The sequence below is a fragment of the Cupressus sempervirens genome, chromosome 3 (assembly GCF_028749045.1).
Source record: "Cupressus sempervirens isolate cs-2001-9-10 chromosome 3, ASM2874904v1, whole genome shotgun sequence".
Lineage (NCBI taxonomy): Eukaryota > Viridiplantae > Streptophyta > Pinopsida > Cupressales > Cupressaceae > Cupressus > Cupressus sempervirens.
Genome location: NC_143120.1, coordinates 1,067,820,331 through 1,067,848,010, shown reverse-complemented (window position 1 = coordinate 1,067,848,010; position 27,680 = coordinate 1,067,820,331). Strand labels below are relative to the sequence as shown.

Below are 27,680 nucleotides of genomic sequence, written 5' to 3'. Positions count from 1 at the left end.
ATGTTGTCATTTAATGAGTCAAAGGGGGTCATAGGTCACCTTATGGCTCCCCTTGACCCATATGAATGATTTGAATATGTCTTTAGGGGTCTCATGACCCCTACGAACATATGTTGTCATTTAATGGGTCAAAGGGAGTCATAGGTCACCTTATGACCCCCTTTGACTCATACGAAAGATTCGAATATGTCCCTAGGATTCCTAGGACCCCTAAGGTCATATGTCATCATTTAATGGGTCAAAAGGAGTCATAGGTCACCCTATGACCACCTTTGACCCATATGAACGATTCGAATATGTCCTTAGGGGTACTAGAACCCCTAGGGACATATGTCATCGTTTAATGGGTCAAAAGAGGTCATAAGTAACCTTAAGACCCCATTTGGCCCATTCGAATATGTCCCTAGGGGTCCTAGGACCCCGAGGGACATATCTCATCGTTTAATGGGTCAAAGGGGGTCATAAGTCACCCTATGACCCCCTTTGACCAATTTTGAACAATTCGAATATGTCCTTAGGGTTCTTATAACCCCTAGGGACATATGTCATCATTTAATAGGTCAAAGGGAGTCATAGGTCACCCTATGACCCCCTTTGACCCATATGAACAATTCAAATATGTCCTTAGGGATTCTAAGACCCTTAGAGACATGTCGTCATTTAATGGGTCAAAGAGGGTCACAGGTCACCCTATAACCCCCTTTGACCCATATGAACGATTCGAATATGTCCTTAAGAGTCCCAGGACCCCTAGGGACATGTCGTCATTTGATGAGTCAAAGGGGGTCATAGGTCACCCTATGCCCCCTTTGACCCATATGAACGATTCGAATATGTTCTTAGGGGTTATAGGACCTCCAGAGCCATATGTCATCGTTTAATGTGTCAAAGGGGGTCATAGGTCACCCTATGACCCCCTTTGACCCATATGAATGATTCGAATATGTTCTTAAGCGTCTTAGGACCCCTAAGGATATATGTCATCGTTTAATGTGTCAAAAGGGGTCATACATCACCCTATGATCCCCTTTGACCCATATGAATGATTCTAATATCTCCCTAGGGGTCCTCGGACCCCTTGGGACATATGTTGTCATTCAATTGGTCAAAGGGGGTCATAGGTCACCCTTGACCTTTGACCCATATGAATGATTTGAATATGTCCCTAGGGGTTCTATGACCCCTAGGGAGATATGTCGTCGTTTAATGAGTCAAAGGGGGTCATAGGTCACCCCATGATGTCTTTTGACCCAAATGAACGATTTGAATATGACCCTAGGGGTCCTAGGACCCCTAGGGACATATGTCATCGTTTAATGGGTCAAAGGGTGTCACAGGTCACCCTATGACCCCCTTTGACCCATATGAATGATTCGAATATGTCCTTAGGGGTCCTAGAAGCCCTAGGGACATATGTCATCGTTTAATGGGTCAAAGGGAGTCATAGGGTGCCCTATGACTCCCTTTGACCCATTAAACGATGACATATGTCCCTAGGGGTCCCATTAAATGATGAAATATGTCCCTAGGGGTCCTAAGACCCCTAAGGACATATTTGAATCATTCATATGGGTCAAAGGGGGTCATAAGGTGATCTATGACCCCCTTTGACCCATAGGAACGATTCGAATATGTCCTTAAGGGTCCTAGGACCACTAGGGACATATATGGTCTTTTAATGGGTCAAAGGTGACCTATGACCCCCTTTGACCCATATGAATGATTCGAATATGTCCTTAGGGGTACTAGGACCCCTAGGGACATATGTCGTCGTTTAATGGGTCAAAGGGGGTCATAAGTCACCCTATGACCCCCTTTGACCCATATGGTTCATTCGAATATGACCTTAGGGGTCTTAGGACCCCTATGACCCCCTTTGACCCCCTTTGACCCATATGAACGATTTGAATATGACCCTATGAGTCCTAAGACCTCTAGGGACATATGTCATCGTTTAATGGGTCAAAGGGGGTCATAGGTCACTCTATGACCCCTTTTGACCTATATGAATGATTCGAATATGTCCCTAGGGGTCTTAAGACCCTTACAGACATATGTCATCATTTAATAGGTCAAAGGGGGTCATAAGTCACCCTATGACTTCCTTTGACCAATTTGAACAATTCAAACATGTCCTTAGGGGTTCTATGACCCCTAGGGATATATGTCATCATTTAATAGGTCAAAAGAAGTCATAGATCACCCTATGACCCCCTTTGACCTATATGAATGATTCAAATATGTCTATAGGGGTCCTAGGAGCCTTAGGAACAAATATTATAATTTAATGGGTCAAAGGGCGTGATAGGTCACCCTATGACCCTCTTTGACCCATATGAACGATTCGAATATGTCCCTAGTGGTCCTAGGACCCCTAGGGACATATGTCATCATTCAATGGGTCAAAGAGTGTCATAGGTCACCCTATGACCCCATTTGACCCATATGACTCATTCGAATATGTCCTTAAGGGACATATGTCGTCGTTCAATGGATCAAAAGGGGTCATAAGTCACCCTATGACTCTTTTTGACCCATATGAACGATTCGAATATGTTCTTAGGGGTCCCATGACCCTAAGGGACATATGTCATTGTTTAATGGGTCAAAGGGAGTCATAGGTCACCCTATGACCCCCTTTGACCCAAAGGAATGATTCGAATATGTCCCTAGGAATCCTAGAATCCCTAGAGACATATGTCTTTGTTTAATGGGTCAAAGGGGGTCATAGGTCACTCTATGACCACCTTTAACCCATATGAACGATTCGAAAATGTCCTTATGGGTACTAAAACCTCTAGGGACATATGTCATCGTTTAATGGGTCAAAGGGGGTCATAAATCACCCTAAGACCCCCTTTGACTCATATGACCTATTTAAATATGTCCCTAGGGGTCCTAGGATGCCTAAGAACATATGTCGTGATTTAATGGGTCAAAAGGGGTCATAGGTCACCCTATGACTCCCTTTGACCCATATGAACGATTCGAATATGTCCCTATGGGTCCTAGGACCCCTAGGGACATATGTCATTGTTCAATGGGTCAAAGGGGGTCATAGGTCACCCTATGACCCCCTTTGACCCATATGAACGATTTGAATATGTCCTTACGGGTCCTAGGACCCCTAGGGACATATGTCATCGTTTAATGGGTCAAAGGGGGTCATAGGGCACCCTATCACCCCCTTTGACCCATATGAACAATTTGAATATGTCCTTAGGGGTCCCAGGACCCCTAGGGACATATGTCATCGTTTAATGGGTCAAAGTGGGTCATAGGTCACCCTAGGACCCCCTTTGACCCATTAAACAGACAATTTGAATATGTCCCTAGGGGTTTTAGGACCCCTAGAGACATATTTCATTGTTTAATGGGTCAAAGGGGGTCATAGGGTGACCTATGACCCCCTTTGATCCATATGACCCATTCGAGTATGTTCTTAGGAGTTCGAAGACTCTTAGCGACATATGTCATCATTTAATACGTTAAAGAGGGTCATAGGTCACCCTATGACCCCATTTGACCCATATTACCCATTCGAATATGTCCCTAGGGGTTCTAGGACCCCTAGAGACATATGTCGTCATTTAATGGGTCAAAGAGAGTCATAGGTCACCCTATGACCCCCTTTGACCCATATTATCCATTCGAATATGTTCCTAGGGGTCCTAAGACCCCTAGGGACATATGTCATCATTTAATGGGTCAAAGGGACCTATGACCCCCTTTGACCCATATTACCCATTCGAATATGTCCCTAAGGGTCCTAGGACCCCTAGAGACATATGTCATCATTTAATGGGTCAAAGGGGATCATAGGTCACCCTATAACCCCCTTTGACCCATATGAACGATTTGAATATGTTCGTAGGGGTCTTAGGACCCCTAGGGACATATGTTGTCATTTAATGGGTTAAAAGGGGTCATAGGTCACCCTATGACCCCTTTTAACCCATGAACTATTCGAATGTCCCTATGGGTCCTAGGACCTCTAGGGACATATTTCATCGTTTAATGTGTCAAAGGGGGTCATAAGGCACACTATGACCCCCTTTGACCCATATGAACGATTCAAATATGTCCTTAGGGGTCCTAGGACCCCTAGGGACATATGTTATCGTTTAATGGGTCAAAGGGGGTCATAGGTCACCCTATGACCCTCTTTGACCCATATGGCCCATTTGAATATGTCCCTAGTGGTCCTAGGACCCCTAGGGACATATGTTATCTTTTAATGGGTCAAAGGGGGTCATAGGTCACCTTATGACTCCCTTTGACACATATGAACGATTTGAATATGTCCTTAGGGGTCCCATGACCCTTAAGGACATATGTCGACATTTAATGGGTCAAAGGGGGTCATAGGTCACCCTATGACCCATATGAACGATTCGAATGTTCTTAGGGGTCCTATGACCCCTAGGGACATGTTGTCATTTAATGGGTCAAAGGGTGTCATAGGTCACCCTATGACCCCCTTTGACCCATATGAATGATTCGAATATGTCCCTAAGAGTTATAGGACGCCCAGAGACATATGTCGTCATTTAATGGGTCAAAGGGGGTCATAGGTCACCCTATGACCCTCTTTGACCCATATGAACAATTCAAAATGTCCTTAGGGATTCTAGGACCCCTAGAGACATATGTCATCGTTTAATCGGTCAAAGAAGGTCATAGGTCACCTATGACCCCCTTAACACATATGAATGATTTGAATATGTCCCTAGGGCTCCTAAGACCCCTAAAGACATATTCAAATCGTTCATATGGGTCAAAGGGGGTCATTGGTCACCCTATGACCCCCTTTGACCCATATGACCCATTTGAATATGTTCATAGGGGTCCGAGGACCCCTAGCGACATATGTCATCGTTTAATGGTTCAAAGAGGGTTATAGGTTAGCCTATGACCCCCTTTGACCCTATTACCCATTCGAATATGTCCCTAGGGGTTCTAGGACCCCTAGAGACATATGTCATCATTTAATGGGTCAAAGAAATTCATAGGTCACCCTATGACCCCCTTTGACCCATATTACCCCTTCGAATATGTCCCTAGGGGTCCTTGGACCCCTAGGACATATGTCGTCATTTAATGGGTCAAAGGGACCTATGACCCCCTTTGACCCATATTACCCATTTGAATGTCCTTAGGGGTTCTAGGACCCCTAGAGACATATGTCATTGTTTAATGGGTCAAAGGGTGTCATAGGTCACCCTATGACCCCCTTTGACCCATATGAACAATTCAAATATGTCCCTCAGGGTCCTAGGACCCGTAGGGACATATATCATCATTTAATGGATGAAAAGGGGTCATAGGTCACCCTATGACCCCCTTTGACCCATATTAACCATTGTAATATGTCCCTAGGGCTCCTAGGACCCCTAAGGACATATTTCATCATTTAATGTGTCAAAGGCAGTCAATGGTTGACCTATGACCCCCTTTGACTCATATATATTAATAATATACATATCTATTAATAACATACATATTAATATATATATATATATATATTATGTTATTATATTTATTAAAAATATTACGTTATTATACATATTAATAACATATATATATGTGTGTGTGTATTACTTTATTATATTTAATGAAAATATTATGTTATTATATATATATATATATATATATATATTAATAACATACATATATATATATATAATACATATTATATATTTATATTTAATATATTACGTTATTATATATGTATTAATAACATACATATTAATATAATAATATATAATACGTATTATATATATATGGCACCTTTGGTGGAGTGCTTGGGGTTGCTCTTGTCGGCATGCTTCCTCTTTGCCTGAGTTCTAGGCCTGCTTGGGTAGTGCTCCCTCCAAGTCTTCTTCTCTCCATACTGCTTGGATTGCTGGCCCATCTTTCATGCTTTGGCATATCTGGTTGGAGAGGAATCGTCGCATATTCCAAGATGTTCGGCTTGGTGTTTTGCATCTTTGGTGGAAAATATCACATTCTCTTCAGGAAACTATTCTTGTGAAGTGTGAGCTTGATGGGGGTATGGATCCGGTTGATCTTGCTATTTGTAATCGCCTCAATTTTCATCTGCAGGATGGGGTTGCAGCTCATAGGTTTCCTTCTATGTCCAGGAAACTTCACCATCAGAGGAAAGGTCAGGTTAACCGGGATGGGCACTGGACTCCTCCTCCCTATGGAGTTCTGAAAATTAACACTGATGGTTCTTCCTGTGGGAATCTTGGTCTGGCTGATATTGGCGGAGTGGCTCGTTGTAGTTCTGGGGATGTTAAATTTTTTTTCTCAGTTCATAAGGGTGATTATACTAACAATCTCATGGAAGCTCGGGCTATTTTATATGCTGTGGAATAGTGTTGCTTGTGGGGATGGAGTAAGATTATTTGTGAGTCTGATTCCCAGGTGGTGGTGAACATGCTTTCTTCGCAAGAGCTTGAGGATGTTGGTTGGCAGCTAGCCACTGTTGTTAAGCAGATTCTTTTCTTCTCTTCCTCTTTTCAGTTCATTAGGTTCATGTATATTCCTCTTGAATGGAATAGAACTATTGATTGTTTAGCCAAATGGGCTTCTAGTCATGATCCGGGTTGGAATATTAGGGATAGGGGGCAACTGTCTTTTGAGATGGTGCGAGAATTTGATGATCTTGTTGCTCAGGATCGAGCTCCTTGTTGAGCTCTCCTTGTTGTATTCTATTCTGTATTAATAAATTTTTACCCCTATTTTTGCAAAAAGATTAACATAATATATTATTATATATTGCTAGATTATATCTTATATCTTTACATTATGTTTATATATATATATATATATATATATATATATATATATATATATATATATATATATATATATACGTCTTTACATAGTAATATAAATGAAATAATTTATAAATAATAAGCTATGATGTTTAAATCCAATTTTCCCTCCAAAATGGGTTGAGATTTTAAATTTTCCAATCGCAACATATCGGATATCAGATTTATAATCGGATATCCGATTTACCAAGCCTACCTGGTCAACCCAAAAGACGTGTTTGAAGAGGATTTTAGTGATACTCAGACTTCGGGTAGCCGTCTGACAATGTTATTTTGATCGAAATTGAATAAAACAAAAACGCTTTTTTAATATCACTCTCTAGATTTCATCAATATAATTTCTGTCAAATTTTGAGTTTGATAAGTATTTATTAGTTAATTATCAATGAAGATAATTGTAAAGTGTTAATTGACATACTAATTGAAAAATAGCTATAACTTTCAAACGGTAAAACATTTTTTAAATCTAAAAGTTGCGTCACATTCTATACTTCGGCTAGTATAAGAAAAAAAAATTAAATTTGGTAAAATTTTCTATTAGTTAGGGTGGTCAGACACGGGACTTTTTTTTTTCGAAAAAGTTTTGGTAGAAAATTCATATTTAATTATTTATTTAGAATAAAAATACCAAAAAATATGCGTCACATCCGAGCATGAGTCTACTTTTCATATCTATAATTATATTAAAAAAATATTATGATTTGATTTTGATTAATGTGGTCAAACATACACCTACTTTTTGTTTTCGCCCTGAAATTTTCTTAGTACTGCATTAAAATTCAAACTTTTGACCAATTAACTATTTTTTTCTCCTGATAAGGCCTAGTAGTTTAGAAACTACATTCAATTTCTTACAGATTATTTTCTTACAACTTTTTGATAAAAAGTCCATAACCACTTCAAAATTATGTGTCAAGTTGACATAAACCTAATTTGTTGATTTTTCACTGCCACTTAAGGCCATAGTTTGGTACACCATGATCCTGCACATACCCTATAACCTATTGAGAGCCACCTGCAATATAGCAGTCAATTGGCATGGCTTCCTTTGGGGAGGTCATTAGTTCAAACCTCATAGTGTCAATAAAATATAAAATAAAAACCTTTTACCTTAATTTAAACAAACACTTCTAACATATCTTTAAATTATAACAAGTCTACGAAAATAAATATTACTCAAGCGAAACCACAAACCAAAAAGCATATAGCATCACAACCTATTACCTCATTTTAGACATTAAATTTTTAAACTCTCTTTTGAACCATAATAACTTAATGGGATTGAATATTTTTGACATAAACCATAATCAAGGAAACATATTATGCATATATAAAATATTTCCTGAATCCATAAAATTTGTCATCATCTACATAACATATTACATCCTCACTTTATATCACACCAGCGCTTAAAATTGAGGACCATTTTTTAAGTAACAAATGGTGTATGTGACATTCAAATTCCAAAGATTAAATTTCCTCATCCCATAATTCTTCAACAGTCTTGTAGGGTCTGGTTGTGTTGTTAACAAAAGTATCCCACGAAATAACTTAACTTGCTTAAGCATGCCAATGTTTTCATGACCATCAAGAGTCAAAGACCAATCAAGTATGATGCAAGGGACTCCCCTTAATACCATAAACTCATAACAAAAACAAAAAAACAACAACAAATTCGAGAAACAAAATATGGACTTCTTATTAGCGCCGCAAATGCGAAATTACAGAATTCTCAATTACAATATGCTAATCCAAATGGGTGCTTTCATTACAGAAATCTGTAAGACAGTGCTACCAACTATCACCCAGAGCTGTCCTAGACAATGTTCGGGCCTTGCTTAAATAGGCAGTTTTATGTCGCTCGGAAAGGTTCTAGATGCTTAAACTTAATACCTAGGGCCAACAGACCCTAACAATACACAGAGTCGACCAAATACATCTTTGACAAATTATTTTAGAAATTTTGGTAGCCCAACTTTCGAAGGCCATAACTCACAAACTATTGCTCTGATTGGCTATTATAACCACTTTTCAAAAATGCCAGCTCTTGATCTACATGCTTGAAATGGCACTAGCACCCTTCTGATGAGTTTTTGGACCTCATCCGGACACTCTAAGGCCTCCAACGGTGAGCCTGAAGATTTTTCTACAAAAATGTTTCCACTGAAAACTTGCAATAACTTCTCTGATAATAATGCTTGAGAAATGAGATTTTTATGGTAGGCTTACAACTCTAAAATGAACCTTCTTGTAGAAAATGAGAGTAATCTAAGTTTGTATGACAAACTTACTAAAAGTAGTAAGTTCCCATAAATAGTAACCACCCTATCTACTAGTCCTTATTAAAATAGAAAAGGCTGAAAATAAAAATAAAAAATTGGGTGATGCAAGATTGCCCTTACCCTAGGATGTTCCTGCATCAAAGTATTTGAAAAATTGAAAATATTACGTCTAGATTATAGCTCTTGGGCAGCATAGTCACTCCTTGTTGTGTTTTCCATCTTAACATAACTTGAAATTACATGACAGTAACATGAGTTTCAAGCCTAAGTTTGTTATCTCAAAAAAATAGCTAGATACAAATATGATTGATAACCTGGGCTCTAGTCCTCCCATGCTTTTGGGCAGTCCCATTAAAGTTATGCTTGTTGCAATAATCTCTCAGCTTCTTTTGTTGCCATTGTGGATGCATCTCTACCTACAATAAATTCCATAGGCCTAAAATAAATCTTCACAACTTTCTAAGAAGAAATATAATATGAATGGAAATGGCATCTGATTATGCATTAAACCATGTATTCACAAACATTCAAAGAGGAATGATGATTTGAATTATCTTCTTAAAGGAAAAGTTATTGACCCCAATGGCTTTAGTAAGCCCCATCTCCAAGCACTGTTCAATACCTTGACAAGTAGACTTCATATCTAATGGCCAAAAGTCTTCTTTAGGCTTGGACCCAAACATTAGAGCTTCTTTTCTTAGTTTGATGGACTAGTGGATAAGGTACAAATCAACATGATCCAGTTGTAAATTCCTGAATATAAGAAATATAAGAAATAATTTTAAAGTTCTGCAATTTGGAGATCATATAGAAGGCTAACATTGTAATGAGGAAATCATACTTCATGCTACTCTTGATTATAGTGATAGGGTCATCGTGTGTTCCATAGTTTGGTGTGACAAGTATATCTTCCCTATTAACAAATCCATTTTAAAAAGCCGTATGCAGAGCTTCTTCTAGTGGTTGTACATGCTTGTTGTGTTGAATTGTCGATAACCTACATATAAATATAATTGTTGAAAGAAAAAAACCCAATTGCATTAATGCTCGCAAATTTCATGATTTTTACTCCAAAAGGATAGTTTAAAAGGGTAGGGGAGAAAGTTAATTTTACACCTCTAAAAATTTCAAAAGGATAGAGTAGAAAGGGTGGGGGAGAGTTAATTTTACTCTTCTCAAAAAAAATTAGATTCAAGATTCAGGTGGGTTCAAATTCATTTTGGATTCACCAATACAAATATATATGTTTTTAAAATATGTGTGCACACGCATAGAAGCAAATATACAAGATGATTTCTTGAATTACTTGATGTGCACATCAAATAAGTATTACACTAAATTAGGGTGGATTTCTTGGATGTTTTAATGTTTTAGTAGTCTATTTTAAGGTCTAAGTGTCAAATTGACTAAGGAAAATTAAAAGGTAAAAAAAATATTTTTCATGCTGAAGTCTAATTGGATCTTCTTGTGTTGCAAATTCATCTAATTTCATGAAAAAAAATGTCTGGCAGATTTTGGTCCAAATTTAACCACCTATGATAGACTAAGACTTTACAAAGAATATGATAAGGATTAGACTCTAGTCAAAACCCAACTAAAATTTGCTACCTCCAGTAACAACTTTGTAATATAGCAAAATTCTATTTGATACTTCAAATCACTTTATTGTGAACTATCTGCACACTTTATGGTAAAGTATTTGGACACTTTACAAGAAGATGGACATGTTTTCAGGATAGTGTAGCAAAATCGATGCAATTTTTTCAAAAAGGTCTTGATAAACAGTTTCCAGATCTGTGGTCTCAATTTTGATATTAGGCATCTGCACATAGTAAAACTTGGTTTTTTTTTTGGTTTGATGAGAGCTTGCCTTGGTCACGTCCTAGATTAAGGAATCAAACTTGAAATTAAGATGTAAATTACTAATAAAGGAAATGCTAGAATTTAGTAGGACTGAATATATCAAATGAAAAATATAATTAACTTACTAAATACAATTGAATTTGATATGTAATCAAGTATGCAAATGTAATAGCCTTAATTCAAAGAAACCATAGAAGTCAAAAACCTCATGAAAGGGAATGTATGTGACATGTCTTGATGAAGAATGGAAAAATATAAATGCTTTGGATGACATATATCCTCCTTAGAAGCCAAACTCCACTACCACCTTGAAAGAAGAAACTTGATGTAGGAAGAAAATATTTGATTTTGATGAATATTTTAAGTCCCATGGACACGTGTATGCTTGATCTTGGTTGCTTGTAGAATGATGACGATTGCTTGATAGATGAAAATATAATGCTCAAGCCCCCTTATATACTAGTTTTTAGAATCCAAAACAAAACAGGCCAACCCGAAAACCAAATTAAACAATTTAGAAACCCGAGACACTTATGCCCCTATAATTAAAAATGTTTAGGGATTGGAATAGGTTGACCTATTCTCGAGGAAGTCCAAAAATAGAGGCCCCCAAGGTCTTGGAAAAAGTGCAAAAAGATCTAGAAAATAATGAAGCTACAAGAAGATATAGTCAAAAAGGTGATAAAGTAGAACCTAGAGGGTCATGCCAAAAAATAAGAGATGGCCTAGAAATTTGAGCAAGATTGGGAGAAGAAAGAGAGACCAAAACCACACTAAGGAGGACTAAAAAGTCTCAAATGAAGTACTTATATTTTAAGATGGTACAGAGCATCTACAATATAATATAACATTTTCTACTAGGGAAAATGATTATATCATTTTGATTCATTTCATCTTGATGTCAAGCATTACCACAATAATAAAGGAGAGAAAATTGAAGCTTACGTAATGTAATAAAATTACTATTGGTGTAAATAAGTATTTTCTATTTACACTTTACTTAAGTTTACTTAGGTTAATGCATTAACATATTAGTTGTCATGTAGACACCTAGGAGTTCTTAGATTCATATGAGTTGTCATGTTGACAACATGGTAGTTTGCACTCCAATTGAGTACATGTTGTCTACTACATCTCTTTATGAGATACACCTTTGTATTCTTATCCTCTCATTGTCACACATACATTCATGCACAATGGAGGATAATCCACTCTTGGTGGACATGTGCTTAGTTGTGATGATTAAGTCTTTGTTGACTCCTAGTCATCCTAGTTACCTTTATATACAGGCACTTCTATAATGTATTCATTAAATTATCTACTATCCAATTATCTAATTAATCTAATCATTTGATATCCATTTTCATTTGATCATTATTTGTCTCTCTTGTGCTATCTACTGAGCTTCTTGATCTTGGTGTTGAATTATTGCCTTAGGAAAATTCTTACATGGCATCAAAGCCATAGGAGTTTCATTCTATAGCCATTGGAGAGTTTTTTTTTTTTTTTTTTTTTTTTGCAAGTCAATATTGGAGCTTGTTGGTGCAAATTAGATATTGGTATCAAGTTCAAAAGGTCAAAAAAACCACCAAATCAACTTTTGCTTCATCAAAATTGGACATCTGAGGTGAAATCTAGAGTCATTTGATTTTTGGAGGTGTGACAATGGCGATTCAGGGAAAATAATTATAATTGCAAATGTTTTTAAATATATATATATATATATATATATATATATATATATATATACGCAGGGGATTAAGGCAGCCACCAGGACCTCATCCTTGGCTGGGGCTCATTCTCCTCTTGCAGTCTCTTCCATAGTACCACCAGCAACAAGGCATTCTCGCAGTCCTCCTGGACGTGCAGAGATATCAAGGGTCAAACAGCAAGCTGTAAGTCCAGAGGATTTCTCGTCTGACTTCCACCCGAATTCTACCTTTTTGCAAAATAGTTACTCCTCTCTCGAGGACGAGGATGATATGGAAGAGTTTTCATGAACTTCCTCTCCTGGAATGTTTGAGGTCTTACAAACATCCCCAAAAAATTCTATGTTCGAGATACCCATCATAGACTTGGGAATTTAGATTTTCTTTGCCTGCAAGAAGTTAAGATTTCTGGTTTCTTGCTTTTTGCTGCATGCTGAGTCATTCTGCAGGATAGCGTCATGTTTTCCTCTCAGCATGAAGTTGGCCGAGGTGGTTTAGTTACTCTCCTATCACCTCACCTTCATTCTGCTATTATTTTGCATGGTTTTGACCCCACACACCGTATTATTTGGCTTTTGCTTTCCATCAACAATCATTCTTTTAGAGTCATTAATGTTTATGCCTCCAATGATGCTGTGGAAAGGGCACAAATGTGGGTTTGGCTTGCTGACAACCTATTGCCTGCTACTTGGGTCCTGTGTGGGGACTTCAATATGGTTGAAGTGGCCTCTGACAAAGATGGCATTCTACCTTTCCTGTTGGACAGTTGGGGAAAGACGAGCCTGGTTTTACATGCATCATAAATTGGGCCTCTTTGATCCCAATACTAGCCACCGTCATGATAATGGGGCTTGGCACACTTGGTCCAATTTTTGAGTCGGTCCTAATCGCATATTGAAATGTCTTGATCATGCTATGATCTCGGCGCAATCTTTTTTTTATTTTTCTAAAGATCGTGATCTACCTGTCATTCCCCTGACAGATGTGATGTTGTCAGACCACTATCCCATTTATTTTGGCATTTCTTGGCAAACAACTATCCCCAAAGTGGTTAAGTCTCAATTCTTCCTCAACACGTCTGTGCTATTGCATGCCTCCACTATCTCCCACATACAATGTGTCTGGAATTTGGAACCGTGCCCACATTCCCATCGAGGTTGGATTCAATGGTGGAATGATGCCATTACCAAAACAGCTCATTTTTTGTGCATCTACGGGCATCAGCTGGCAATTTTCAAAAAATGTTCTTATGAAGCCAACACCCTTGCCCTCAAAAAAGCCTTTGAAGCGCTCACCTTTAACCCTTTTGATGTGGATCTGCAACTTCAGCTTGCCAAGCTTCACCATGAAAATAAAATTGCTAATAACTATGTTGCGCAAGGAGCTCAAATCAAAGCCCATCTCCACTGGTTGGAGGTTGGCGACAAAGCCTTGACGGATTTCTTTCAGGCTCTACGAGCCTGTCATACCAATATTGGGATTAAAAAGATAAAACAGGGAACTGAGGTTCTTTCCAATCTGCCAGACATCCTGCAAGCTTTTGTTCTTCACTATGACAAGATTTTTGCTTCGCAGGGCCATTCGGTTGCTCAGGAGGAGGCTCTCAGAAAGTGTATTTCTGTTACTCCAAATCACCTCGTGGTTGAGCAACGCGCTTTCTGTGAGCAACTTCTTTCCCTCCGAGACCTTAAAGAGGCAACTTACTCCATGGCGGATGACAAATCCCCTAGGTGTGATGGATTTCCCTGTGAATTTTACAAACATCTTTGGGAGCAAATTGGTCCTGATCTGCACAAAGTCTATCTTGAAGCATACCATTCTAAAAGCTTAGGAATGATCATAAATAAAGGCAATATTAAGTTCATACCTAAAGCTAGCGATCCTGAGGACATTTGCAACTGGAGGCCCATCACCCTCCTCAATGTGTCTTATAAGATCATTGCTAAGGCATTCTCTCTCAAAATCTGCCATATGCTTCCTCTAATTGTGTGGCCTAAAAAAACTGGCTTCATCAAATCCAGGTATATTCTTGACAACATCATTGCTATCTAGGAAGGTATGGAATGGGCCCGTAAGTCCAAGCAGCAGGCTATCTTTTTAAAGATAGATTTTGCTAAAGCCTATGATCGTATTGAATGGCCTTTCATTTTGGCTATGCTTCAGGCTCTGGGTTTTGGTTCCAATTTCCTTTAGTCCATGGAGATGCTCTTTGGTGATGCTAATTCTTACATCACCATCAATAATTCACAATTTGAAGCTTTTGGACTTTTTCATTCCATCAGACAAGGTTGTTTGTTAGCTCCTGCGCTATATGTCCTTGCTGCCGAAGGCTTTGGTTATTTACTTGCTCATTCTGTGTCTTCTGGGCTAGTCCGTGGCATTTCCTTTCTTGATTCTTCCTCCCAGTTAGTCAATGGTCATTTTGCTGATGATTCTTTTCTCACTCTTCTTGAGGATGAAGAAAACATCAAAAATGCGTTAGATTGTCTTGACACTTTTTGTCAAGCCTCTGGATCTGCCATTCAATGGCATAAAACGCTCTGTTACCGACAGTCTTTTTTGCCAGCTCCACCTTGGCTCAGCCAATTCCAATGGAAATGGGTTACTCATGGAGAAATTTTATACTTTCTTGGCATTCTCTTTTCTTTCCAGGCTTCCCCTGTGGAACTTTGGAATGCTATGCTTACAAAGATTACCAAAAAGCTTGATTATTGGATCACTAAGCCGTTTTCTCTTGCTGGTAACTTCTAGATTTGTTCTAAGATTTTAGCTGCCACCCATGTGTTTTATTCTTCTTGTTGGGCTCCCTCCAAAGCTTCATATCTCAAATTAGAACATTTGATCAGGGATTTTCTTTGGGCCTCTAGTTCTGACCATCATGGTTTTCACAGAGTTGCTTGAGATTTCTGTTGTCTCCCGAGGGAATCTGGGGGTCTCGACCTACTTTCCACTCAGAAGCAGGGCCTTTTCCTCTGTGCTAAATGGATTATCAGAGCTATTTTTGGAGATGAAGCCTAGAAAATTATTGTCAAACATTGCATCTCTTCAGGCTTCCTTGCTAACATACCGGCCTGGAAGGGAATTGATTTTCAAACTCTTCTCACTATGCGAGAACCAGTGGTCATACAGGGCTCCTTCATTATAAAGAGCATCTAGAAAGACTGCGAAGCTATTAAACCTTGGCTTCATTGGGTTAGTAATGAGTTTCGCAATGGGCTTTCCTTAAATCAACAGAACATTTGGTGGTCTCCCCTATTTGCCTTCCGGGGTATTCCTCTTGCCAAGACTCAAGGTGTCAGTGCTTTGCGTTTCTATAAATGAGGCATTCGCACTACTAAGGATATTTTTTCAAGAGTCACCATGAATTTTAGGTCTTGGGAGGATATGCAAGTTCAATACTTACTTCATAAAGTGGGGATTCAGTCTGTTCGACCTTGGTGGTATGATTGGAAGTGGTTTCCTGCCACTCCATTTACTAATTATAAGCCCAATATGGGATATAGATGGCTTTTTCCCCACCTTCTGATGGTAGACACGCTTAATCAATGGTGGCATTTGATTCTTCACTTTCTCAATGGAGAAAACGGTTCGACACCATTTGGAGTGCCATTACAGAACCTAAGATTGCTCACTTTGCTTTTCTTTCCAAGGTCTTCCCCTAGGGCCTCGGCTCAAGCACATTGGGGTTCTTGACCCTAGATGCCCCTTCTGTGGCCAACCTGAGTCCTTTTTGCATATTTTTTGGTTTTGCAAACGTGCCTAGAATTATTGGCACTGGATCCACGATTTTTTCAAGCCTTTTAGGCCCGAACCTTTTTCATTGCACATGATCCTTCTAGGTGATTCCCCCAAATTTCCTCGAAATTTTTCCCAGATTTGGTATACCTTTAGGATGGAAATTTTGTTTTCTCTATGGAAAGATAGGAATGTAGTTTTATTCACTCACAGTTTTTTGGATGTTAACATTGCAATGTAGACTAAGGCATGCATTTGTAACAATGTCATTATGCAGATACAGGTGCAAGCTAATAAAGTTTCACTGGAGGTTTCCCACTTACAAGAATTGTTAAACCACTGGGACAATGCTCCTTGTACCATTGCCAAAGTGCCTCCGGAGGCCTCAGCTGATGCTTCCTCATCCTGCGGTCACCATTCTAAACGCCAGTCCTATGGCCGCCATTCTCACATGTTGTGCTTCCAAGGTCCCCGCCATCGCTCTCCCAACGGTGGTCATGGCGGTTGGAGGCGTCGCTCCGCTTCCCCACCGCGTGGTGGTGCTAGCTGGTCCCCGACTCCCCCCCTGAGCAAGCTTCTGGCTAGTCTCCGGCTCCTCCCCCTGGATGGGCGCACCCTAGCAAGTTTCCCCAGCTGGCCTTGGCAATTTCTCCTCCACGGCAAGACAAGAAGGATGCAGAGACTGCAACTACCCCAGATCCTGCAGATGCTGCTGACAGCTGGACTGTTCCTAGTCTACCTTACAATCCCACTGATGCATGGGGATTTTCGGATAAAGATGATCCTCCTCCCTCTGTCGATACTGCCTTGGCAACATGAGGATTGTTATTTTTTTTTTATGAATAGTTTATAGTTGATGGCTGCGGCCATGTTGTTTGCTCCGGCTTTGGCCGATTGAACTCATGCACAGGGCGATCCTGTATCCCTTGACCCTTTTTTGTGAATTGTAATCTTAGTAAATTTTATTAATTGAAAAGGACTATTCATAATTTAATTTATTGTGTGGGGGGGCGGGGGGGGTGGTCTTGTCTAAAATAATGTTATAAAATTTAATAAAAAATAAAAATAAAAATGTATTGTGTGAGGAGTTGGGTTTTACCCACCCCCCCACCTTACCTCCCTCTGTGTCCATAGTTTCAACTACACTAAAAGCAGAGTGGGCCGTAGGCCCATTGCGGTCAGCGACCCTTTTAAAGAAGCGTATGGCTATTAAAAAGTCGATGGGCTTTAAAAATAAACACTTCCTTTTTTTAATTAAAATTTTATTAAATTTTTTAATTATTATTTAATAATAATTATTAATAATTTTTTTAATATTTATTTTATTTTATTTAATAATATTTATTAAGAAATTTTAATTACTAAATGAATTTTATTAATAGTTTTATTATTATTCATTAATTTAATTAATAATTAATTAGATAATATTAATATGTTTATTATTAATTAATTTAGTTAAATTTAATTTATTTAAGATTAATTAATAATGGAAGGCATTCAATTAGGTTTCAAATTTATTTATTTATTATAATATTGATTTTGATAAAACGTAGATTATTTTATTTGAAAATCAACAATTGTTAATTATAATAATTTAAATATATAATTACCTTTGGAATATTTTAGAAAATTGACTTAAAATCAAATTAGGGTAATTGTACATTTTATTCAGATATAAGAAATGGGTTAAATTGTAAGGGTAATACTATGAATTTTATCTACTTAAAACTTACATCAACTAGAAACTAAAACCTTAATTCTAACTCAACCATGTGTTTTCAAAATCAAACCAAATTGTGAGACTACTTTTTTTCCTGTGTGTTGTCTATGTTTTGGGTTTGGGTGGACTAGAGTCTTGACTAGTCTTAGGATGTTCCCAGAGGCTTGGGAGTTCTGCATTTGTGAGGTTATGATGATTTGATTTCAATCTTTTATACTCAACCATGGTAATGTGTCTAGTATGCTCCACGATGTGTGTTGATCTATTGATTATTATTGCTTTCTAGTGTTCTTGTGTGATGCTAAGGTGAATGTATAACCTACTTGACTTAACCATTTTGAGTCTTCGATCAGTATTTTTGAAAATGCTTTTCAGTTGCTCATAAAGAACTGATGTGTTTTTGTGAATTATCATTTGATACTTTCTAGTCACTTGTATAGGACTAGGGTGATTTTATATGATTCTTTGATTTATACTTTTATGAGCCTAGGGTAGGTTGTCTATATGTAATGTCGGGAAGTGGCTTGCAATGGGGGTCGGGGTTAAAAGCATAACATACTATGAGCAAATCACAAACTCAATCAGCATATATTAGCACCCACTAGCCTACTATGAAAGCCAAACTAATCAAAAGAAAGAAAACATAATTAAAAACTCCCTTTTCTGTTTGTAGCTCCCATGTTCTTCTTTATTCTCCAAATTATTGTAGCTCCAATTTGACAATAGTGCACACAAAATTGAAGCAAAGAGCCTATGATAGGGATAAAGCCATGAGAATACTTGAAGTGTGATTTAATGTGAGAGCAAGAATGCAAAATGCAAAGAAGTAGAGACTCAAAGACTCAAAGATTTGGATTTTCAAAACTTAAGCATTCAAGGATTCAAGGACCCAAAATGAGAGAAAGAGTGTTCATTTTATAATCAACACTCAAAGTGAGGGCATTGGATTTGTCACCCATAGATGTGCGATGTGGCAAGAGATTCCTATGACGCATATGACAGAATATGCCAATTGTGAGATTCTATGACACATGCAAGTCAAACTTGGCTAAATGTGGAAGAGAATCTATGATGCATCATAAGACACCTCAACCCACTTAAATCCAAGAATCTATGACAAAGAAGCCAAATAGAGAGGTAATAATATTTTATTATGACAAATCTCAGCCAAGTGTCAAAGGAGAATCCAAGAGGTGTCATATCCAAGTGTCATGATGATGGAATATTTTATGGAATATTTAAATTTAAAATCCTCTTATTCCACAAAATAAGAATTAGTAGAAAATGGAATTAATGATGGAAGATGGAACTTAGGAAATTAAGAATTTCCATGGTTTGTAGATGATAAACCAATTAATTAATAAAATTAATTAATTGAGGATGATAATTAGGAAGAATAATTAGAAAGAATAGGATTAAATTATGGGTTATTTAATCCTATAGAGAAAATTAGTAGATAATTGGCCAAATTGATTAAATGAATGCGACCATATCCTTTGACAAAAATGTGACAATGATGGATATGGAATAAGATGATGAAAAGGTAGATCAAAGCCATGGTCAAATTGATTGATTGAAGTTGATAACATGACAAGGACACATGACATGAATTGGTTGATATGTAACATTTAATCGACATTGTAAATGCTACAGGATTGAAATTGATTGATAAGGTTTGATCATAATAACATCGACGGACACTGTCAATATTATTAAAATGGTTAATGATGCCATGATCCGACATTGAAAGCCTCAAGAATGTCAAAGATTGAATGACATGAATGAGAGTTTGACCTAGCACTGAGAGCCATGACAGTACTAATGTCAGATTGATAAGATTGATAAGTTGATAGGTTTCCAAGACACTGAAAGCCACAAAAATGCCTAGGAGTGGATAAATGATGATTGATTTGGGATGTTTGATATGGTTCAGGTTGATTAGTACTGATTTCAAATTGATTTCGGGTGATTCTGAGTTGATTTGGGGTGATTTCGAGTTGATATGAAATTGATGTGAAAGGGGATACAAATGACAAAATATGGTCAATCTAGCCAAAAGATCAAAGTTAGTAGAATGAGAAAATGGGACAAATTATTATGAAGAAGTGATGAAATTGTAGATGCGAACCATTTTTTAGCATCTACATTTTGCCCCTTTTTAATACAATGTGATTTAGAGCGTTGTATCAAAGAATAACTGATGACAAAGCTACAACATGCCCCAGTAGGGATGATATATATGGGTGCCCCCTTGAGAAATTTACTAAGATAAGCATATGATAAGTCAATTTATCAACAACAAGAAGACAAAACCATAGCAATTGATGAATCGCAAATCAGAGCTAAGATGTGAAAGTTATGAGGTCTAGAGTGCAAAACAGGGTCAATCAGGAGCCCGGGAGTGATTGCATGGGTTACCACTCAAGAAAAAAACAAAATGATGAAAATGATATTTCATGTTGTCTATAACAAAGATATGAATCCAACTCAACTGACAAATTGCAATTTTGAGTTAAAATGCAAAAGTTATGGGCTCCGGAGTGCAACATAGGGGCTCCGAGAGCAATTCTGGGTATCCTAGGTCCCCAACTACGCCCAAAACTCAACCAAGTGCATCATTTACAAACTTGGTAAGCCCAAGTGCACCATGATAGTACCAAGTTCATCAATGATGCACTTGGGAAGCTCAAGTGGTCTCAAAAAGTGAAAAATGTGCTCGAGAAGGCCCTGGGGGCCAAAATCAACATGATGGGGGGCAACTAGGAGCCCAAGAGTAATTGCAAGGATTAATATTCCATACAGTGAGAAAATAATGAAAATTATAGCTCATTTTTTTCACAAGGAAGATATGAGTCCAACGCAACTGACAGTTCATAAATCAGAGTTGAAACGCAAAAGTTATGGCCTCCGGAGTGCAACTTAGGGGTTTCGGGAGCAGTTCTGGATAACCTAGGTTCCCAAGTGTGCCCAAACTCTACCAAGTGCGTCAATGATGTAGTTGGCATGACCAAGTGCATCAATGATGTAGTTGGGAACCCCAACTATGCCCTAAAAGTGTAGACTGTGCCCTAAAAGGCTCCGGGGCCCAAAATCAGCCCGATTGGACTCGGAATGCCCCAAAACTTTGTGTGCATGCCAAAAATGATTGAATGATGTCATAACATGAGAGAAATCATAAAAAATGGTTGTATTTGGCCAAAGATGATGAGACAAATGTTAGACTAAGGTTGAACTAGGTGGAAAGTCATAGAAATTTGATTGACAGTGTAGGATGATGCAGGAATGCATGAATGGGAGATGAAGATGATTTGGTGAATCAGAAGACATGATTATGGTGATGGAAAATGAGATGAAGAAGAAAGATGAGATGAGGAGATGTTAGTATGATGGAAATACTTTTTCTTCTAGAAAGTGCACTATATGTCAAATGGAGCTTTATTTTGATATGGCAAAGGGAATGCAACGCATCATGGCATAAAGGGCCAAAGCGCAAATGCAAGCCTTTTGCGTAAACAAGCACGATGCAAACATAGAAGGACCTTGTCCTTCCTGGGGCATATGTACATGCCCCAAACTCTCAAAGGTACATTGTAACAGACAAAAATGGAAAAAGATGACCATGAACCATCCCGGCCACCCTCATAGATTAGTTTTATATCATCGAGTGACATAGAAACATGATCAAAGAATAACAAAGCAAAAAAAAATAAATCACTCACTAAACGACATGAGCCAATCGCTATCCTTGTCCATTATTACTTGCTTTTTATTGTGTTAGGTGTTTAGATGGTTTTTGATAGGTTGATAATGTGATAGCATTGTTTGTAGATTTAGTTGATAGGTTCGTAGTGACATGTTGGATTGATTGTGGGTCACATTGGTCAGATAGTGTGATTGTCTTGAAAGTGTAGAGCTTTGAGTTTCAATTTGCAAAGTGCAAGTGTGAACGCAAAAGGGATGGTTATCCACAGTGAATATGTGCAAGGTTTATTGCAAATTTTTGACAAGTTTTGTGATTTTTAGGGTTTTTGAGGATATTTAATGTTTTTGTGTGACTGATTTCTTCAGGTCATTTTACGATTTTTAGGGTTTATTTCAGGACATTTTATGATTTTTAGTGCTTTTTTCAGGATCATATTTGAATGTTTAGGATTTTTTCAGGATCGTATTTGAATGTTTAGGATTTTTTCAGGACATTATGTGATTTTTAGTGATTTTCTCAGGACATTTTATGATTTTTAGGGATTTTTCCAAGATCATATAAGCATAAACAAGTGTTAGCTCCAATCCATTATGCGATAGGTCTAATGGATAAAAAGAACTTAGGGATATGCCCCTAGTTCAAATTCAAACTCATGCACCATGTAGGTAATATGCCCCTAGACAAGACACAAACTATGTACAAAGGCCAATGACAGAGTGTGTGTGTAGACTGGTGATGCTTAGGCAAGGTAACAAAGGACATTAACCAGTTCATGAGCCATGATCAAGGAGCCAAGGATGTCTTGCAATATGAAGGGTATGATCAAGGAATGATGGAGGGGGAAAAGACTAGATGGAATCATGATAGATGGAGGACCGACACTGATTACACATGGTGCCTGTTTGCCAGGTTTTCACCATGGTACTTGCCCAAAGTGCCTATTTGCCAGGTTTTCACTTTTGGACAGAATTTTTCTCTTGACTCAAATTTTTGTGCCAAGACGCCTGTTTGCCAGGTTTTCATCAAGGCATCCATTTTTTTCATGACTTTTTTCACTTTTTTCTTTGCTTTTTTTTCATGACTTTTTACTATTTTTTTGATTTTTTTTCAGGACTTTTTGCAATTTTTTTGATATTTTTTCATGACTTTTAGATGGAATCAAGAATGTCACTGACAAATGTTGAGAAGATATTTGCTGTTGATGCTGGTAGCTGATGAGCTCTGAATCCATGACTGACCATAACTACATAGGATTTGTTCCGAGTCTGTAGCTAAAATCAAACCACTAGAAAGGTCTCGAGATATACCATCATGTACCATATGTAAGACAATGTTTGTCTCTTGCGAATCAAGGCATCTAAGGATAATTGGGTCAATAGAAATGTCATGTGGGATGTCACTGATGATGACATATGTAAAGGCTTGTTGGATAAAGGACTAATTTTGGTTATAGGACAAATTTGGTGGCTAGATTGGGGGATAAACAAAGGGATATAAGGGAGGGTTGGGAGGGTTGAGACCAATGACCTTTCGTATGAATGCTGATTGAGAGAGCTCCAAAAGACTTTGTGGCATGTTGAAAACTGGAACACTAATATTCATGGCATCATATTTTTCGTTTTGTATCAATGGGAGCTGCTTAGCTTTTGATTTTTTATAGTCTAGTGGCGCCTTTTGATTTTCACCAAGAGACCTATGCTTGCTATCTTTTTCTCTTTTTGCTTTGTAACTAGAAAGTGGAGTTGGCTCCCCAAAATATGCCAATGTGTTCTCTTTAGGAGAAACTGCTTCTTTATGATCTTCATTCATAATGCCTTCAAATTCTATTATAAGAGTGTCATCATTGTCGAATCGATCAAAAATTGGTGGTCCACATTGGTCCCAATCCAAAGGTTCAAGATAACTTGAGGAGATGTCATCATCAGTGTTGAATGGGCTTTGGTTGAAGGTAGATATATGGGTAACTGATTCAACTGGGTCATTGGGGTTATGCTCAGAGGCTAGGGGATTGTTGGTTTCAAGTGGGATATACTCAGATGCCTTTTCATTGTTTGAAACATCCATAGTCTTACATGTAGGTACTGTGGTACTAGGAGGACCTATTCATAATGGTTTAAATCCAAGCCCCAAACTAGGAGGTTGTCCTTCTGTAGTGATAGGTTCAATGATTCCTTGTTTCTAAGATCCAAGACCACTATAGCCATCATAGCCTTATTTCTGCATGATGGTAAACCCAAGTCCATACTTGCTAGCAGATATCAAAGTGGGTTCTCATTCTGCTTTTTCTTTCTCAATACATATGGATGTATTCTCATTGATAGAAGTATCATTCTTTGTACTGATGGGAGAAAGTGGTGATTCCTTAATGTGAGAGACTTGAGACATAAAGTACTCTCCACACCCATTGTCTTCAATCTTCATCTTTTCCTTGGATTTACTGAGCAGTATATTGGCATCAATATACTTAGAGGGATTTGTGGGTTGTGCTTCATTGTTTGTTGGGATTTGGAATGTAGTAGCATCTCTTAGATTAGCACAAAACTAGAAAGGATATGGATCACCAAGGATGGTAACCTCTATGTTGTGATAGGAAAACTTCAAACATTGATGATATGTAGAAGGGACTACTTTCATAGCATGAAGCCAAGGGCATCCTAGTATCATGTTTCAAATCATTTTGATGTCTAGGACATGGAACAATGTGTCTTCAGTAGCTGGACCAACTCTGACTGGTAATGTGATGATGCCCCTAGAGAAGCATTCACCATCATCATAAGCTTTTATTGTGATTCTTTGAGAGGGATCCACATCATCTTTAGAATAACCCAAATTTTTGACAACCTTAAGAGTACAAATGTTCAATCTTGCTCCTCCATCTATTAAGACACGTCTGACTTTGCCATTATGGATGAAGACTTCAAGATAAAGGGGATCATTATGGTTAGGTTTGTCCTTGGGAATATGTTGGCATGAAAAAGTGATATGTTGTGACACAGATAGGTTCCCAACCATGGCTTGGAACTGGGCAACATCAATGTTATCTAGGACTACTGACTCTTTAAGGGCTTGATCCAAGATCTTCTGATGTTGGGGAGATGCACACAGTAGGTCCAAAATGGATATTTGTGCAGGGATTTTTCTGAGTTGTTCAACAAGGCTATAATCAGATGAAGTAGGAGTAGTAGGTCTACTTGGAGGTGCAGGTCTAGTAGAAGCAGTAGGTCTAGATGGGGCTCCAAGTAGGGTGATCTTGCTACGGTGTGTAGTGACAGCACAACGATGGTCTTCAGCCTTCAATGTAAATATGCATATATGGAAGTCAGACTCATTAAAGCAATTGATGGTGTAGTCATATCCCGTGCGTGTGTAATTCACATTACCTTGTGATTTTGAGTTTGAACTTGAGGGTTTCTCTTTGTCATGATTACCCAAAGGATCTTTGAAAATAGTATGATCAGAGTTGGATGCTAACAGTGATGGATCAACTGTGATTACACCATCATCAATAAGGTCATGTATTGCATGTTTCAATTGGAAGCATGATGAAGTCTCGTGTCCTTTGGTGCGATGATAATCACAATACTTTTTGTCATCCCACCAATCTGCTTTAGTTAATGGTTCATCTTTGATTGGGGGTAGCTGTAGGAAGTTATTGCTCAGTAACTATTGTAATGAAGTCTCAAGTGGTATTCCCAATGGTGTGAATTTTCTATTCTTGGTTCTAGGATGTCTTTTGTCTTGTGTGGAAGTCTTAGTTTTCTATTGTTGAGGTGGTGTTTGATTAGGAGTTTGTGAATTTGTATGGTTTACACCTTTCAAAGTCAATTGAGGTTGGTTGTGCTAATCGTGCGAGCATCCACAATGCCATCATTAGTCACATTCTTATTTTTGGAGAAAAAATTTTCCTTGTCATTAGACGAGTTGGTGTTTGTGTTTTCTTTGTTTATCTTGAGGATTCCCTTACAGATAAGAGCATCTTCAATACTAGCCCCTTTTTTCATTAGTTTATAAATGGTGCTTGGACTCTTGATTTTGAGTTCATACATTAAGTCTGGGACTAAGTTTTCAATGCACAGGATTACTTGTTGTTCTTCAGGAATGTCTAATGAGCATTGACTAACTAAGCTTCTCCAACGTAGTAAGAATGTGATGAATGATTCTCCTATCTTCTGTTTAGTTGAGCACAAATCAGAAAGTGTCACCTCATTTTTAATTTTAAAGGCAAAGTGGGAGATAAACTTGTCTGCTAGCTTTGACCAAGATTTGAGATTACCAGGAAGTTTGGAGTACCATTCAAGTGCAAGCCCACCTAGAGAACGAGGGAACAATCTCATAAGGTACGTGGGCTCATCACTAAGTTTGGTACATGAAACAAAAAATTCTCAGATGTGATCAATAGGGTTTCCTTTTCCTTGGTATTTTTCAAACCTTGGAGCCTCAAAGTGTCTTGGGAATGGAGGCATATATAGACTTCTATCAAATGGGTTAGGATGTAGGTCCCTTTCTATATATAGAGCCTATTTCTTTTGGACTCCCAATGCCTCAACTTGTTTGGAAAGTTTTTTGAATTGTTGTAATAGTTCTTCATTGGGTTTTGCATGATGGTCTTTCCTTCAAGTCTTTTGTGTCTGTGAGTAGACCGTTTGCTGTGGCGAGAACTATGTCTACTTGATTCTGACATTTTTGTGTCTGATGAATTTGATGAAGTGTCGCTAGGTGGTGGAGGTATGTTGGCACCTAAAAGATAGAAAGGTCCTTGTTGTTGGGGTACTTGTTGTGGTATTTGATGTGGCACTTGTTGTGGGATTGACTGCGATTGTTGTACCATGTGTTGTGGTTGTTGTTGGGATACCTCTGTTGGTTGTATGTGAGACCATGTGCATGCTTGTTGTTGTAGAGGTTTTTGTTGAGGTTTTTGTGGCACATATTGTTGTTGTAACAAATGTTGTTGGTATGCGATTTGTTGCTCAAGGCATCTTTGGTATTCTATTTGTTGCTTGAGTTGCTCTTGTTGTTTAGCAAACATCATTTGTTGTTGTTGGAATTGCTGCTGAAATTATTGTTGATAAATTGTGTATAAGTCAAGTGGATTCACATGGGATTGCGTGTTAGGAATGTTGGATGTTTGCCCCACTTGCAGTTGTTGTCATTGTGGTTGATTTTGTTGTTGATATGTGGGATGTGTGTCAAGTGAATGTAGACTTGGTTGTGCCTTGGAAGTGTTGATTCCTTGTACCATTGTAGGTTGTTGTTGTCGTGGGGGTTGACTAAGTCCTTGATAATTGAACGTCATGTTTGTATTGTTGTTTTGGTACCTTTGCGTTTTAGATGTTCCTACTTGCGACATCATATTGACTTGACTATGAGATACATTTCTATTGGGAATGGGTGTAATGTCAATAAGAATTTTCCTTTGTGTGTCCATAGGGATGGTTGCACTTGATGTTTCACATGTTGTACTTATGAGAGGTTCTATAGTGTTTGATGTCGTAGCACTTGGTAAAGTTAGGAGCAAAGGTGTACTTTGTTGATTTGCCTCCAAAGAAGGTATGTTTGGCATTCCTAGAGCACAAGTCCCTTTAGGTGCATCTTGTTGTTGCATCATGTGACTAAAATCAAGTCTTAATGTCCTTTTGGGGTGTTTAGGGATTGGTGGTATTTCATCAAACAAGGGATTAACATTGATGTGTTCAAATGTACTTTGGAGGATTTCGATAGTTGACTCTTGATGGGACCTTATAGGTGCCATTATTGCATTTGAAAACTCCAAAGGTTGTTTCCCCTTGTCTAAGTCAAAATTTATCATGGGTTGGATGTTTTCAATTG

At 38.1% G+C, this 27,680-nt stretch overlaps 1 pseudogene across 1 annotated transcript in view; it reads right to left on the bottom strand.

Annotated features, from left to right (window-relative positions):
* Window positions 1-8,312: 8,312 nt before the first annotated feature.
* LOC149570429 (rhazimal reductase 1-like) overlaps window positions 8,313-27,680 on the bottom strand; it is a 70,525-nt pseudogene continuing 51,157 nt past the window's right edge. Inside the window, exons 8-10 of the transcript XR_016362939.1 lie at window positions 9,423-9,540; window positions 9,271-9,353; window positions 8,313-8,455 (exon numbers count right to left, since the gene is read on the bottom strand). The product of XR_016362939.1 is annotated as a rhazimal reductase 1-like (transcript). The remainder of the gene's footprint in view (window positions 8,456-9,270; window positions 9,354-9,422; window positions 9,541-27,680) is intronic.